General features: G+C 36.1%; 1 protein-coding gene across 5 annotated transcripts in view; it reads right to left on the reverse strand.

Annotated features, from left to right (window-relative positions):
• The window catches only part of CEP112 (centrosomal protein 112), a 471,778-nt gene that overhangs the window by 342,003 nt on the left and 111,207 nt on the right, over positions 1-18,568 (reverse strand). The window lies entirely within an intron of this gene.

Below are 18,568 nucleotides of genomic sequence, written 5' to 3' on the forward strand. Positions count from 1 at the left end.
GAGCAGAGAGTGGAATGGTCATGCAACAGAGACTGAGAGGAAGGAAGAAAACCAGGAGAAAGTATGTCACAAAAACGGAAGAAGAGAATGTTGTAAGGAAGAGAGACTGAACAAAATCCAGAGTGGAAGTCACCGGAATCTTTGAAGAGGTTTTGGTGCCATGAAGGAAAAAAGTCAGATTGGACTGGGCTGAAGAGCGGAAGTGGATGATGAGAAAACAAGAGTCAATAAGAAAATAAATGGACTATAAAAGCAAAGAGGGATTGAGTTTGTCTTAAATTAGACTGCACATTGGAGAACACGGAGCAAAGTGTGAGGAAGCACAGAACTGGAGGAAGAACTGATGCAAGGGACACACCTTATAACTTAACAGAATCAAAAAAAGAAAGGGTTTAAAACAAGAATGTTACTGAAATTGGAGTATTTGAAGTCGGAGCTGCAATATACAAATAGGATCAATTTAATATCGAACTAGTGAAAGGTGACTGGAGGAGGTGATGACAGAGGGAGGACAAAGCCTTCCCTCTATGCTCCATGAACAAATAGTGTCAGGAATTTTTAAAATCAGGATAAAAGCTCAGAAGGAGTTGACTGTGTTCTATTATATTAATAAAGCATATATCACTGGTGTGAAAAATCAAAGAACACTCATGGCAACAGAGAATATGATGATTTTCTGGAGTTAAAAAAACCATTTGAGAGATCTGAGTCAGCCTTTGATTCACTTATTAATTTTGCAGAAAGCCAATGGTGTTACACAGCTCAGGGGGTCATACAGCGCCACATGGCTCACTATCTTGAAAAAGAGGCGAAAGACCACAAAGCAAGCTGAGATCAAGGACTTTTTCTAAAAATCAAGTTTCAAGGTCATGAAAAGGTCACTGTGTGTTTAGATTTTAGTCACAGGAACTAATCTATAATTGAATCTACAGCAAATCGCAACAATTGATTCCAAAAATGATGATTCCAACTTACCATAAATTGTTTACATTACGCCAAGGATAAAATGGATGGGAGTACATACGTTACATTTCAAAAAGAATTCCACCAAAAATAAGTGAAGAGTAGTTCTAGTCTTCACATACAAAATGACATCTGGCTACCATCTCCTGAACAGCCTCTGTCAAATGCTAACTAAAATACCTAGAAAGAGAAGGAGGACAAAAGTAGGGGAAAAAATCCCAATAACAATGAGAACTGAGTTGAACAAACAATCCAAAGAATTTGGGCGTAATCGCCAATAAATACAAAGCAAATGGAGGTGGGTTGAGAAAAAATAGCTACATAGGTTCACCTAAGAGCAAATATAAATTAGTCTCGGGAAATAGAAGCTGAGAAAAATGAGGTAGTAAGATATCTTCTTCCTCTCTTTCTCCCTCAGGTCAAAGATTCTGTGTCTAAAACAATAGAAAAAAATAAAAAATATTTTTCTGTTCTTCCGTGAAGAGGGAAGAACAGAAAATACCTATTGAAATTTTTATACATCCACTCGAGTCAGAAACTCCCGGAAGACATCTAGACTGAGCATAGAGGACAAATGGTGATGTACTCTATGAAGAAAACTGTGATTTCCATAGATAAAGCCATATAGATGGATACAAAAAGAAGAAGCCTGAGTTAAAAATATACTGAGAATGCTAAGATTTGCATTTGTTCAGAAAAAAACAAGTATTTACCATATAGGTTATGAAAAAATATCTCTTTAATAAAGCAGAGTTTCTATAGGTGATATTTTCCTAGAAATTTGGGACTTCACTGGCAGCTGAAAATTTTTTCTACCCAGCTTCTTATCTTCAAGACAACATGGGAGTTTCCACTTTGGAGCAGTGGGTTAAGAATCCAACTACATTGGCTCAGGTTGCTGCAGAGGCACAGGTTCAATTGCAGCCTGGCGCAATGGGTTAAAAGTTTCAGCATCTCCACAGCTGCGGCAGCTGTGGCTCAGATTCAACCCCTAGCCCAGGAACTTCCATAAGCCATGGGTGTGGACATTAAAAAAAAGAGAGAGAGGGAGTTCCTGTCATGGCACAGTGGTTAACAAATCCAACTAGGAACCATGGGGTTGCGGGTTTGATCCCTGCCCTTGCTCAGTGGGTTAAGGATCCAGTTGCTGTGAGCTATGGTGTAGGTTGCAGATGCGGCTCGGATCTGGTGTTGCGGTGGCTGTGGTGTAGGCCGGCAGCTGCAGCTCCAATTCGACCCCTAGCCTGGGAAACTCCATATGCCACGGGAGCGGCCCAAGAAATGGCAAAAATAAATAAATAAATAAATAAATAAATAAATAAATAAATAAATAAATAAAATAAAATAAAATAAAAAAGAGAGAACATGAAAATTATACAAGTCAACATGGAGCAGAGAGAATCCATACCCAAAATCTTGTCATTTGCTATGACATGGATGAATCTAGAGGACATTATATGCTAAGTGAAATAAGCCCAGCAGAGAAAGACAAATATTGCATGGTATCACTTATTTGTGAAATCTTAAAAAACCCCATGGAAACAGAGAATAGAAAAATGCTTACTGGGAGCTGGGGTGGGGAGGTGGAAATGAGGGAGAAGTTGGTAAAAGAGCACACACTTTCACCTAAATATAAAAAAGATCTGAGGCCACAATGATAACTATACATTACAGTTGATAATACTGTGTGTTGTATAATTAAAATTTGCTAAGTAGAACTTAAATTTTTTAAATCATTAAAAAGTTATGATTACTCAATAAAAACAAAAACTTTTTGATATACTATAACACCTATTTATAATTTTTTAAAATATAAAGCCTTCTTAGCAATGGAAGGGAGTCTCCTTAAGGTGATATAATAAGGTACCTATCAAAAATCTTCAACCAAAAGTTACACATTAAAATATTCCCTATACACATGGATGCCCACACTCAACACACTAGTCAACATTTTACTAAAAATTCTAGCCAAAGCCAAAAGGTGAAGATGATTACAGAGAAAGCATAAAAATTGGAAAAGAAAGAAAAAACAAGCATTTTTACTAATTACTTGTTATCCATACAACAAATCCAAGATAACTTGTGAACATTGAAAATAAACTAAGCAAAGTCGCTAGATGAAGGAGTTCAGTATTAAAAAATGTACTTCTGTTCAGCTACCTATATCTATTAGTTGAAAAACATAATTTTCAAAAAGGTAAAATACAAAATGGTACCATGAACTAGAAGGTACTTAAGAATCAATCTAACAAAAATACAAAATATATATATGGAGAAATTGTAAACATATATTAAAAGACATTAAAATAGGCAAATTAATGGAGAAAATACTATTTATGGAAGAAGGAAACCAGTATAGTAAAAATTTTAATTCTATTTAACTTACAAAAATATGAAAACATAATAAAATCCCAAGAATATTTCGGTAAAACCTTATCCTAAAATTGAAATAGAAGAGCAAATGGCTAAGAATAGCTTATTGAGAGATAAAGAAAGGAATGTGGGATAAAAAAAAGAATAGAATATGAAAGGAGATATTCTCATTCTATGAGAGCTCAAGATTTAATTTGCATTCAGAGTAATTAAAATGGAAAATCAGATTCCACATATAAGTGAAATCCTACAATATTTGTCTTTCTGTCTGGCTTATTTCACTTAGCATAATACCCTTCAAGTCCATCCATGTCATCAAAAATGGCAAGATCTCATTATGAGTGAGTAATAGCCCACTGTATGTGTGAACCACATCTTTATTCATCTATCAATGGATATTTAGGTTGCTTCCATATCTTGGCCATTGTAAATAATGTTGCTATGAACACTGGAGTACACATATATGTTCAAATAAGTGTTTTCATTTTCTTCCGATAAACACCCAGAAGTGGAATTGCTGGATCATATTGTGGTTTGTTTTTTAATTTTGAGGAACCTGAACCTCCATACTGTTTTCCATAGTGGATGTACCAATTTACATTCCCACCAACATTGCATGAGGGCTCCCTTTTTTCCACATCCTCACCAACACTTATTATTTTTTGATAATAGTCATTCTAACAGGTATGATGTGATATCTCATGGTGGTTTTCTAAAAACAAAACAAACCAACAAACATAACAAAACAGAAACAGATTCCATAGATCCAGAGAACACACTAGCAGCTGCCAGATAGGAAGGGAGTAGGAGATGGGTGAAACAGGTGAAGGAGATTAAGAGGTACAAACTTACAGTTACATGGGGATGTAATGTACAGCTTAGGGAATACTGTCAATAATATTCCAATAACTTTGGTGACAAAAGGTACTAGACTTAATATGGTGATCATTTGATAATATATGAAATACCAAATACTTGTGTGCTATGTCTGAAACTAATAATTATTGTAAGTGAAGTACCCTTCAATTAAAAAATAAAAAAATAAAATGTCAAAACAGTAAATAGCTCTATTTAATGTGATAATAAGCTCTTTTGATTTTATTTGTGCTTTTCCTAATTTTACAATTTTCTACAGCAAGTATGTACTACTTTTTTGATGAAAATAAAGCTAAAGAGTAGATACTTTGAAAAGTTTTCTCTTTGGGCAATGTCAGCACCCAAAGTTTTTGTTCTCCAAGGACCTTGGATAAGATCATTTTAACATAAGTCCTCCATTACAATGGTAGAAAGAAAGCATTTCTCTTTTGGACTAGCCTAGAACTTAAATGGCAGTGACATATAATAAACTTTTCAAATAACTCAACTATAATACAATTTACCAATTTCTGGTTACACTTAATCCTGCTTTGATATAAATAATCTAATTCTAGCTACATAAAATCTAAAATGATTTCACATATGTCAAATAATATGTTCTTGCTCCCCAACTCAACCCAATATCCAGCTTTTTAGAGGTAATGCTATGGGCAGATATAAAAATCTGATATATTTTAATTGAATAATGCATTATAAATTGAATCTGTTCTTAATTTTAGTAATAATAGCAATAGAAAAAAACAGAAAATTTATAAACTTTATCAATTGGTCTTTAAATTTATATATTCTTGGTTAAAATCAATACCACATCTTCTTAAATAAGTACCATAAGTTTCACGCTATTTTTATATTGTAGTGGAACCTGTTTTTAGTTACTTTTCCAAGAAAACTTTAAAAAGTACAAATCTATTTTCTACACAGAATAATATTTCTTTTTTGCTTTTTTTTTAGGGCCACACCCACAGCATACAGGGCTAGCACCCAGGCTAGGGATTAAAGGGAGCTACAGCTGCCAGTCTATACCACAGCTACAGCACCTTGGGATCTAAGCCACCTCTGTTGACCTACACCACAGCTCATGGCAAGACCAGATCCTTAACAAACTGAGCAAGGCCAAGGATCGAACCCACATCCTCATGAATACTAGTTGGGTTCATCACCACTGAGCCACCACAGGAACTCCTAGAATAATAATACTTCTCAAGGTGCTCCTACAAAGATGACTTCGTTCACTTGGGCATAGAAATCTTTTGACTGACTATTCAAGTTTGCAGGCTTCCTTCAGTTTCTCTCTAGGTAGTCCCTTGATTCCATTTTTTCCTATTTAAAAGTATATATCACTGCGAATTTCCTTGAGATATTTGTCACCAGTCTTACAAACAAAATGCAAGAGCCACAGTTTCTCACTTTGGCACAATATAAAACTAAATTTGGAATTATTCTATTCAGCTCAACTTTAAAATTCCTACCCAAGATTGACTTAACCTAGCTCTACCTTCTGACCAAAATTCAAAATACAAGCCCCTGGGCAAACTGCAAGGTTATCTGTCTTTAAATGTATTTTCATTGAAATTTTTGCAATAAGCAGAATTCCCTAAAAAACAAAGTTAATCAACATGTAGTCCACTTTTTCTTTGAATAATCACAAGATTGCTAGTATTCCATTTAAATCTTCTTTTAAGATTAGTTTCTAGCAAATAAAAATACAAAAACACTGTTATTATAAATTTGAAGTTTTATTATCTTTACTCTAAGGCATTCTTACTGGAAAATTAATCCCTGTTCCTACTAATATTGGAAATGTTGATTTATAACAACAAACAAGCAATCAAAGATAAATGAAGGAGATTAAAAAGAACCTTACAGGAAATCTTTTCCACCCGTGTTAAAAAATATAGCTTCTTTAAAAATACAACTTTAGGGGTAAATAATCTGTTTTCTACTGCAATGGGAGATTATAAATACTATGTATATTGAGCAAGAAAAGACTATGTTTTTTAAAAGCAATATATCAGTTTGTTGGGAAAATAACACCCCAAAACTATTTCATAAATTTCCTCATTTTAAACAAAACTATAGATAAAGCCAGGCAAAAGAAGAAGTGCTGGTGGTGCTAATTTTTGTATAAATAAACAATTTCATAGAATGACTTTCAATAAACCAGATGATAAACATTTGCTGGATATCACTAGCATCGAAAGCTGACTTCAAAACAAGTCAAATAAAAATATAATTCAAGAACACTGTGAATTACTTTAGAAAACATGAGCAATTTTTTTCCTAGCAATTCTATGCACCAGTGAAACTGTACTTGTAAAGGCAATTGTATATGAAAATATAATACACATTTTCAAAAAAAACACAGCTACCAATAATATAAATCTTCATGGGAGACAGAGTATTTTATAAAATCAAGAATATGATAAAATAAGCCCTTAAGAAATTTTCACATACTTTTCCTTGCTCACAATACTTGTTCTGTTAGCTTAATCACCCACTCATCCAGCAGCAGGTCCATGAATCAGATCACCTGGGTTTTAGATCCTCCTGAACAAATAAAGGTGATGTAATGACTGTGTTCTCAGAATGAGAGGTTCAAAACTACACCACAGTGAAGTAAAAGTAAAGAAAGGCCACCAATAACTTGCCTTTGGTCTCAAACCAACTCGAACTATCACCAGCTTCATGTGGTTCTTCGATACCGCCCCTGCACAGTCTACAGGCCTACCCTCCCTTAACATGTGCCCACTTGGCACAACATAAAAAATGGATGGAGGTATATATCTAACAGAAGTGTACAGCTATGTTTAGCAAAAGAGAAATAATAAGAATGTTCATAGCAGAACAATTAATATCTAAAAACTAGAAACTGCTCAAATGGATATTGACAGTAGGATGGATAAATGACACTATGGTATGTTCACTCTGAAATACTATTCACCAAGTGACAATGAAAAACAGAACAATCCACGATCCAGCAATTCCACTCCTGGGTATATATAAGAAAAAACAAAAACATACATGCACCCCAATGTTCACAGCAGCACTACTTACAATAGCCAGGACATGGAAACAACCCAAGTGCCCATCAACAGATGAAGAGATTAAGAAAATGTGGCAATGGCATATTAGCCATAAAAAGAATGAAATTCTGCCATCTGAAGCAACATCGATGGACCTAAAGAATATTATGCTAAATGTAGTCAGATTGAGGACAACAAATACTATATATATGACATCACTTAGACGTGGAATCTATACGCAAAATAGAAACAGACTCAGAGAGATGGAAAACGAATTTGTGGTTACCAAAGGGGAGAAGGAAGCAGGGAGGGACAAATTAGGGGTATGGGATTAAGATACACAAACTACTATGTATACAATAAATAAGCAAAAGGATATACTATATAGCACAGGGAATTACAGCCATTATCTTATAATAACTTTTAATGGAGTATAATCTGCAAAAGTACTGAATCGCTATGCTGTATACCTGAAATTAATATAACACTGTAAACCAACTATACCTCAATTAAAAACAGAAGCTAAAGGAATTCCCATTGCAGCTCAGTGGGTCAAGAACCTGACATCATATCCACGAGGATGCAGGCTGGATCCCTGGCCTGGCTCCATGGGTTAAGGATCCAGTGTTGCTGCAGGCTGTGGTGTAGGTCACAGATGTGGCTCAGATGCGGCATTGCTGTGGCTGTGGCATAGGCCTGCAGTTGCAGCTCTGATTTGAACACCCTAGGCTGTGAAGTCCGTATACTGCAGGTGTGGCCCTAAAAAAAAGAAAAAAAAAACCCAAATGAGAATGAATAAACTACAATGATATATAATAATATAACTCACAAATCTAAAAGAAGCTCACTTACCTGTCACTCCGTCCAGAGTACTGAACCGTGAGCTACATGACTAGGGGACAGGAGGAGGCGGGGAGAATTAAAGGAGGCTGCATTAAAGGATGGAGATCCTACTAACTACATCTTGGACTCCAACAGGAAGCTTGTCTTGAGCCACTGGGAAAGCCCTACCCAAAAAGCCCCTCAACAGGCAAAGAGTCAAGCCCCAGCAGTCTGTGCACTTCACTCACATACACCCCCAATCTGTGTTTGGCTTCCTATGCCGCAGCCGGAGCAAGCTTTAGCAGATGGCTAGTGAGAACATGCAAAAAGTGCTGATGAGGTTGCAGAGAAAAGGGAATCCTTTACACTGTAAGTGAGGAAGTAAACTGGTATAGCCAATTCCCTCTATACTGGAAAGCAGTAGAGAGGTTCCTCAAGAGATTAAAATAGAACTGCCATACAATCCAGCAATCCCACTTCTGAGTATATATCCAAAGAAAATGAAATCAGGACCTTGAAGAGGTAACTGTACCACATGTTCACTGCAGTATTATTCACAACAGTCAGTATGTGGAAACAACCTGAGCGTCCACCAGCAAGCGAATGGATAAAGAAGATGTGGTATATATGTGCGTGCAATGGAATATTATTCTGCCTCAAAAAGAAGGAAATCTTACCTTCAACAACATAGACCTTCAACAACCTTGCAACAACATGGATGGACCTTGCTGGCATTATACTAAGTGAAATAAATCAGAAAGAGAAAGATAAATACTGTAATATATCCCCTATATGTGGAATTTTTAAAAAGCCCTATTTATAGAAACAGAGTAGAATGGTGAACACCGAAGTGGAAGGAACAAGAGGAGATGGTTAAAGAATACAAACCGCCGCTTCTAAGATGAGTAAGTTCTGGGGATCTAATGTACAGCATCGTGACTGCAGTTAGGAATACTGTATTACACACATATTAATACTGTATTACATAAAGCTGTTAACAGAGTATATCTTACATGGTCTCACCACAAGAAAGTATCTTAAATGGTCTCACCACAAAAAAGTATCTTAAATGGTAATTATGTGAGTTTATGGAGGTGTTAGCTAGCGCCAAGATGGTAATCTTTTCCAAACATAAGCATATCGAATCAACATGCTGTACTTCTGAAACTTACACAGTGTTATATGTCACAGATATACATATATATCCTTCAGTAAAGCAGGGACAAAATTAATAAAAGTTAAACGTCTTTAAATTTGTATTTTTTGAAATCACAAAGCAGTATTTAAACTTTTTTTTCTTTTTCTTTTTTTTTTTTTCTTGGGGCCGCACCTTTGGCATATGGAGGTTCAGATCAGTACTGTAGCTGCCGGCCTACGCCACAGCCACAGCAACATGGGATCCAAGCCGCATCTGTGACCTACACCATGGGCTCACAGCAACGCCAGATCCCCGAGCCACCGAGCGAGGCCAGGGATTGAACCTACATCCTCATGGATACTAGTTGGATTTGTTTCCCCTGCAGCACAGTGGCAACTCTTAAAAATTCAGTTTTAATATTTCATGTTTCCATTTACTCAATAATCTTAATATAGAATAAAAATATAAAGTAGTGTAGCTTTTCCATCAGTATAACCTCTCTTAAAATGCTGTGCCAGGATATCCTAACATTCTAGGTGAGAAAAATTCCAACTGTAAAAAAAATGGAATATCAACCTTATCACCTATCCATTTATTGTAAGAAATATTAAAAGGTTTTTTCAGTCAAAACCTCAAAATAATTAGAGTTTAGATATTTCCAGAGACCGAGTTTATAGGCTGTTCCACCCTATGCTGGATAAGTGATCTGAAACAAGTTCAAAATCCTCAAGATTCTGAGGAGTTGCTGGACACATTTATTTTAGAATATGTAAAACGTAAAAATGTAAAATGGACATTTTTTTAATGTCCTATATGCTCACCAGTTAAGGGTAATCATTATTGTTTATAATTCTTCTTTAATCCTTATTGGTTTCTTTGGTCTTTCCTATTATTTTAAGCTACAAAAGTAACATATAATACTCTTATTGGAAAAGAGTCAAACGATACACAAATATAAAGAGGAAAACATAAACACCATCATAAACACCTTGGCAAATGTGTATTTTCAGGTCTCTTTCAGTGCATTTACACACAGAGACATCACAAAGAATTTGTTTTTCTAACTTCATCTTTGTATCAAAGTTAAACATCTGTTAACCTGGAAGCAACACATCAGGGCTACATTAGCTCAGGTCTCCATGAAATGCCAAAGCACATCTTTTTTTGTTGTTGTTGTCTTTTTGCCATTTCTTGGGCCACTCCCGCGGCATATGGAGGTTCCCAGGCTAGAGGTTGAATCGGAGCTGCAGCCACCAGCCTACACCAGAGCCACAGCAACACGGGATCCGAGCCACGTCTGCAACCTACACCACAGTTCATGGCAATGCCGGATCGTTAACCCACTGAGCAAGGGCAGGGACCGAACCTGAAACCTCATGGTTCCTAGTCGGATTCGTTAACCACTACGCCACGACGGGAACTCCCAAAGCACATCTTAATATGACTTCAACTTTTACTGAGGGTCAAAATAAAAAGTAGCCAGTTAGCATTTTATGCAAAATAACTACTGAAGATCTTGTCCCTTATTACTTATTCCTTTTGATTAGAAAAAATCAATCATGATAATTTCCTTCTGAAATCTGGTGCCATGAAGGATCTTTTCGAGGTGACAGAAATGTTTTAAACTGAACTATCGGAGTTCCTGTCATGGTGCAGTGGAAACGAATCTGACCAGGAACCATGAGGTTGCGGGTTCGATCCCTGGCCTCGCTCAGTGGGTTAAGGATCCAGTGTTGCCATGAGCTGTGGTGTAGGTCGCAGACGTGGCTCGGATCTGTAGGCCAGCAGCTACAGCTCCAATTAGACCCCTAACCTGGGAACCTCCATATGCCGCAGGTATGGCCCTAAAAAGACAAAAGACAGAAAAAAAAAATAAATAAACGGAACTATGGTGATGGCTGCACAATTCTAGATTTACTAAAAATCAGTGGGCTGTGCGCTTAAACTGAGTAAATTTCATGGGTTGATGATTCAACCTCAATAAAGCTGTTTAAAAAAACAATGCCAGGAGATTACTTCTTCTGAAGAACTTGTTTGCATTCTTATAAGATAATGAGAAATAAAATAAGTGCTAATACACATATACAACAGGCACTGTTCTAAATACTTTATATTAACTATTCTAAGCCTCTTAATAATCTTAGGAGAAAGATATTATTATTATCCTCATTTTACAGATTAAAGACTGAACCACACAGAAGTTAAGCCCCATGTCCATGGTCACACAGCTAATAATATGAACTAGAATTTGGACCTATGACAGCTGGGTCCAGAGTCTATACTCTTAACATACAATAAACTCAAATGCCTCCCAAAACCACCTGAAAGATTTCAGGCCAAGGCAAATTTAGCATTTCAGTACAGAAATAATTTTATTTTCAATACAGTAATATCTATCCTTTACATGTTCATGCTATACTTTAATTTTAATTACGTGTTAATATTTGTTTATGCTGTAAGCCATTTCATCTGTTTTGGAAATAACAGATATTTTATCTGTTATTTCTTGTAGTAAGTTCACTATATCTGTGTAATATAGATACAGGAACTATTTACCTGCACTAATAAACTCTAATAAACATTATTCTTACTTTTCTTATATTCACCCATTATTTAAACAATATGATCCTGAAAGCATTTACAACTCATAGGGCTATTTAGAATTACAACTATAAAAAAATCAGTAACACTCTAAATAATTCTGGATAGAAATGCCATGATGAAAATAATACTTCGTATTTAAATCCCTAAGATGTTTTTTCTCCAAAAGGAAAAGCTGGGTAGCTTTAAAGACATTCTATTAGGTCAGTCTCCAGAAGAAAAAAAACACAGATATTCATTCTGTGTACATGAACTGAGAAAAAAAATTACTCCAAGGAAGAACATGGTGCACTTTGAACATCTGAGTTGATGGGAACCAGCAAAGGGAAAGCCAGTCGAGCGAGCAGTACGATGATCAGGAGGTCTTCAGGCAACTGAGTTTTAACAAGGTGTATGAAATGCAAGCTCCTACTCATGGAAAGGACAACAACAAGGTCCTACTGTGCAGCACAGAGGATTATATTCAATGTCCCATGATAAACCATAATGGAAAAGAATATTTTTAAAAAGAGTGCACGTGCGTGTATATGTATATATATATACACACACACACGTATACACGTGTCACTTTGCTGTACAGCAGAAATTAACACAACATCGAAAATCAACTATGCTTAAATAAATAATTCTTTTTAAAAAAAGATGTTATGGACATAGAAGGTTAAGCAAACTGACTCTGGACTTCTCAAATTACTAACTCTAACTCTTGAAATGGTGACTGAAACAGTTCATTTTTTTCCCTCATTACAAAAATTTCTATTTTAGCAAACAATGCATCAATCCCAACAATAGTTCAATAGGAGACAAAATATCTATTTTACACGAAGTAAATAAAATCAAGAACACCTCATGCTATCAAGTGAAGCAGGAAAAATGCACCTACCATCACCCCATTATCTATGAGAACAGTGCCCTCTGTACTGGGGACACTAACACACAGTGTACTGCACTAATATACTAACAGACAGTGGGTTATGTAGTAGAAAGATCTGTGCGCCATGGCAGAGACCTTGCCTGCTTTGTTCAGCACTTTATACTCAGCATCGATAAAGTCCCAAGGGAAAAATACATGTTGGGAGGGATTAAGAAAATAATTTGATTAAAAGCATATATGAGGCATTGAATGGCTACAGAAGTATAAACAAAACAAGTGATGCTCTACCTTCTTCATACAAAGGTACATGGCATGACCAAAAGGACAGAGGGTTTAATATCCCAAGCTGCATGAAACTTCAAACCCAGAAGGTACAATGCCATATTTTGCTTCACCTCACATACATTAATAATCAAAATACACGCTTCATACAAAAGAACCAACTTGTGATAGTTAAGTAATAAGAATTCCTTCCAAAAAAAGTCTGTCTCAAAAAAAAAGGGGGGGGGGATATAGCTGTAGAATGGTACAAAAGGAGATCTGACCAAAGGAAGGCATATCATAGATTTCCCTTGAGGCACAGTCGGTTAAGAATCTAGTGTTGTCACTGCAGCAGTTGGGGTTGCTGCTGTGGCTCACATTTGATCCCTGGCCTAGGAACTTCCACATGGCATGAGTAGAGACCCCACCCCCACCCCAAAGGAAGGCATATCATGTTCCTGCATAAACAGATTCAAGATTGAAAGATGTCAATTCTTCCTCTGTTGAACTACATATATTCGACAATATTAACAAAAAGACTAATAGGTTTTTTAAACTAAATAAGCTAATTATAAATCTCCAATGGAAAAATATAAACAAGAAAAAAAAAAGGAAGATTCAAAAAAAGAGCGGAGTAACAGGATAAGAAGTCCTACTAGACACTAAACATTATTTTTTTAATTATAGTTGATTCACAATGTTGTGCTAATTTCCACTGCACAGCAAAGTGACTCAGTTATACATACATATACATAATATATATATATTCTTTGTTTTAATATTTTTTCCACTATGGTTAATCCCACTAGATTAGATATAGTTCACTGTGCTATACAGCAGGACCTTGTTAATCCATTCTGTATGTAATAGCTTGCATCTGCTAGTCCCAAACTCCCAGTCCATTCCTTTCTCTCCCACCTCCCCTTTGGCAACCACAAGTCTGTTCTCTATGTCTGTGAGTCTGTCTCTGGTTTGTAGATAGGTTCATTTGTGCCATATTTTAGACTCCATATATGTGATATCATATGGTATTTGCCTTTCTCTTTCTGACTTATTTCACTTAGTACAATAATCTCTAGTTCTGTCCATGTTGCTGCAAATGGCATTATTTCTTTTATTATGGCTGAGTAGTATTCCATTGTATATATGTACCACATCTTCTTAATCCATTCAACTGTCAATGGACATTTCAGTGGTTTCCAGGTCTTGGCTATTGTGAATAGTGCTGCTGTAAACATAGGAGTTTATTATCTTTTTGAATCATTGTTTTGTCCAATGTATATGCCCAGGAGTGGGACTGTTGGATCACTTGGTAATTTTATTTTTTAGTTGTTTTTTGTTTGTTTGTTTGTTTTTTGTCTTTTTGCCTTTTCTAGGGCCGCTCCCGAGGCATATGGAGGTTCCCAGGATAGGGGGTCTAATCCGCGGCCACCAGCCTACACCAGAGCCACAGCAACACGGGATCCGAGCCACGTCTGCAATCTACACCACAGCTCACAGCAATGCTGGATCCTTGACCCACTGAGCAAGGCCAGGGATCCAACCCGCAACCTCATGGTTCCTAGTCAGATTCGTTAACCACGAGCCACCACGGGAACTCTGATTTTTTAGTTTTCTAAGGAACCTCCAGACCGTTTTCCATAGCGGTTGCACCAATTTACATTCCCACCAACAGTGTAGGAGGTTTCCCTTTTCTCCACACCCTTCCCAGCAGGTGTTACCTGTACACTTTTTAATGATGGCCATTCTGACCAGTGTGAGATAGTACCTCATTATAGTTTTGATTTGCATTTCTCTAATAATTAGACACTAAACATTATTTTTAAACTGTAGTTATTGAAATTATACTCTTTTAATGAGTATAGGCATAGCCAGATCTCTTGAGCAGAACTGAAAGTCTAGAAACATGTCAATGATAAAAGCACTATAGCAGAACTCTGACGAGGGACACGCTAGATTATTAAATAAATTATGTTGAGGCAACTAGGTACCCATTTGACAAAACCTAAAAACAACAGGATCTGTGCCTCACAACCTACACCTGAAACATTCCAAATGGATCACAGATTTAAATGTTAAAATCAAACTGTATACGTACTAGAGGACAAAGAGAGCATTTTCGTCATGGGTTCATCAATAAAGAGCTGGCAAAATAAATTTTATCAAACACACAGAATGGACAAGCTCTTTGTGACCTTATACGAAATAATCTCCAAGACATGCTGACAAGTGAAAAAATCAGGATGTATTAGAGTAAAAGGGGAAAAGATGATGGTGAAAGAATATTTGTGCCTGCACAGGAAAGGATACACAGGGAACTGGTAACACCGCTCTGTCCAGAGAGACAAAACATGGAGTGAGAGGGCTCCTAAGGAGGGGGCTTTTTCCTCCCTGCTCTTTCTTCCGTCTTTCCTATTTGCAACCACGGAACTCTATTACTGCTTTAAGAAGCTGTTTAAAAATTATAAGGGTTCCGTAAGCCACTGTCTTCATATTTGATTATGGTATAGTTATCTGCAGCAAAGTCTAAGCAAAAGCAAACTTAATGGACATTTCTAAATATTTATACAGTCAAATATATACACCTACATTTTGCATATTATATAAATTTTGCAAAAAATCAGCTAAACATAAGTTTTGGGGTTATAAACTAATTTTGACAAAAATCCAAGATAATAATTTAAAAAGGGACTAATGGGATATCCAGTTTTCATGAGTCACCTCCTTTTAACAAAAAAGTATGAAGATTTTGTTTTAATAATGTCAAAAGGCCTCTGGCCTGAGAGGTTATAGCCCAGATTTAAATTTGTCTCGTCTCTCTGTATTTTTTCAAACCCAGTAAAAGCTTTATTTGTGGTGGAAACATTCACACACAGTCACATGTACATATATGCATATAAATTAGCAACTGCAACTGAAACAATATGTTTTAGTTAAGTAAGGGCTTGCTTCCCATGGTCGTTTATAACCTTATTATCTAAAGACCAATATTGTAAGATGTTCTAGTGAAATTACCACTGCTTACTTTCAGTATCAACTAAAAAATAAAAAGCTTATCTATTATTGATGTCCGAGTAGAAATATTTATGATGTTTACAACTGACAATGCAAAAAAGTTAAAATGGATCAGAATAAATCTCTTTCAAGACAGTTTATATTATACTGCCAGAGGAGTTTGAAACAGGTTATCAATAAAAAAATACTTTGGAATGTTTCATTGAATGCTTTAAAATAGACAATTTATACAATATCTCAGAACAATGCTTTATTATTTTTATAGCACTAAAAACTTAGAAATCAAATTTAGTAAACATGAATATCAAAAAAGAAATAAATCTATACTGTACGTATCCGTTGTTCATAAGTTTTAACACCTCCAAAAAAAAACAATATACTTTTTTGGTGTTAGTCCTTCAAAGAGTTACACCAAATTATTTCGTTACATATGGTAATGTTCCATTCATTACTCTAAGGTTCCCATTTACTTTAATTACTTATCTTTGAAAAATGAACACACAGAATTCATACCATTACAGCTAGAGTTTCAGATATTTCCAGTTACTGGAAGTTATTAAAGAATTTTCTGCAACAAAATGAAACAGGAATCAAAAAAATGTTTAGAATGTGTGTAGAATAAAAATTTTCAGTAGAAAAACAATATTAAGCTGGCTTTATTCTTGAAAAACAGTAACAAGTAGGCAAATTAGCTTTAAGGGGTTAGCATTTCCAGTGAGGGCAGACTTCAGCGGTCCTCTTAAATAGCTATAGGAAGTGAATGATCAACCTGAGCTCTAAACCAAAGATTGAGTTGAAAACACTTATGATGTATTTGGATGCAAATCAATTCATATGTTAATTCCAGTTCTCTGATATCCTCTACTATACATTCATGCACAGAAGAAATAAACCCTATCGGGTGAAAGAATGAATGAATACCAGCACATTCTAAAAGTGAGATTCTTCACTTTTCTGTATGTTTATCACAGAAAAAAAAACTGTTAACAGCCATGGCAGATTTCCATATCATATGTCTGTCCTTTAGAAAAATGGAATTGTTTCTGGACCAATTGGGTCAGACACTCTTCCTAGATTGAAAAGTAGTAGCAGTCGCCCCCCAGAACATTTTCCTTTGGGAAAACAGCCAGCATGTGTTGTTTACTTTGAAGTTCAGACCACACAATAACTTACTCTGCTACTTTCAGACCAAATTGCTCCCGCTATACCAGGTGCTATATATTGTTAAGATCATACAGACATTGAGTGAAAATGAAGACATCACCCACCTACATGGGGAAGAGAGGAAATGGACTTACAGGGGGATGTTATTTAACAACCTAAAAAAAGCTTTCTTTTTTTTTTGTCTTTTTACCTTTTCTAGGGCTGCTCTCTCGGCATATGGAGGTTCCCAGGCTAGGGGTCAAAATGCAGCTGCAACTGCCAGGCTGTACCATGCCACAGCAACGCCAGATCAGAGCCACGTCTGCTACCCTCACCACAGCTCACAGCGACGATGGATCCCTAACCCACTGAGCAAGGCCAGGGATCAAACCCACAACCTCATCGTTCCTAGCCAGATTCGTTAACCACTGAACCTCGACGGGAACTCCTAACAACCTAAAAAAGCTTTCTTAACTCCAAGTGAAATTTGGTATTTTGGTGAAGACTTCTAACGCCTTAACGTGTTTCTTGGCTTAGAAAAAGATTATGTTGTATACAGAAATTATGGAGGTTTCAGGGTTTTTTCATTGTCCATCAGTGAACATTAAAGGATACCACATGGTTTTACTCATAAACTCTCAATGTTTCACTGAAAAATAATCTTTCTTATTTCCAATTGCACTTACTGTCAGCAACTTAATACCTAATACTCGAAGTACTTCAAATGCCTAACCTGGCGAAGAACAGGGTTATGTCTTAAGCTATAGCTTCTAAACCTTCTATTTCTTTTTGCATGATACTACAATACACAGACACTGTGGGTACTCAACAAATATTTGTTGACTTACTGTTATTTAAAGGAATTACCTCTTCTTTTAAGGATATAAACTACAAACCAACTAACTAATGGAAAACATATAAAGAAATTACAAAAGAAAAGGGACGAGGCAAAGCAAAAGAAACGAACGTGTAGGAAGTTGAACAGATGAAGAAAGTTGTTAACATTTTAGGTAGGAAAAAAATGGATTAATGATGCAAAAAGGGAGGACATCCCATCCATAAAGCAAGAAGGTCTGAGTTGTGTCATTATTCAGGGTGGAGTATAAAATACCGTTATTCGAAGTAATGTTTAATGAATATTACAATTCTCCTCTGATTTCATGTAGTTCACATGCGATGATGTAAACAAGTGAGCACGAAGACCTGGTACAGATAAAAAACTGGCAGCCTGTGATGTCATGGTACATAAGTTGTTTTAAGACCTTCCAATCAGCGACTGATCCAGTACGTTTTACGAACAAAGTGAAGAGGAGGAAATGGGTATGCAATCTTCCCAGGCAGAATTTGATGCTAGGTATCTTTGATCCTAGATATTCTTTGGGGGATTTTTCTAAATTATTCCTGTTTGGAGGTTTGGAAAAGCAAAAAAAAAAAAAAAAAGGAATTTGCTGATTCTCTGGGAGTTAGCTAACTGTACTG

This window comes from Phacochoerus africanus, chromosome 14, assembly GCF_016906955.1.
Source record: "Phacochoerus africanus isolate WHEZ1 chromosome 14, ROS_Pafr_v1, whole genome shotgun sequence".
In the NCBI taxonomy this organism is placed as follows: domain Eukaryota; kingdom Metazoa; phylum Chordata; class Mammalia; order Artiodactyla; family Suidae; genus Phacochoerus; species Phacochoerus africanus.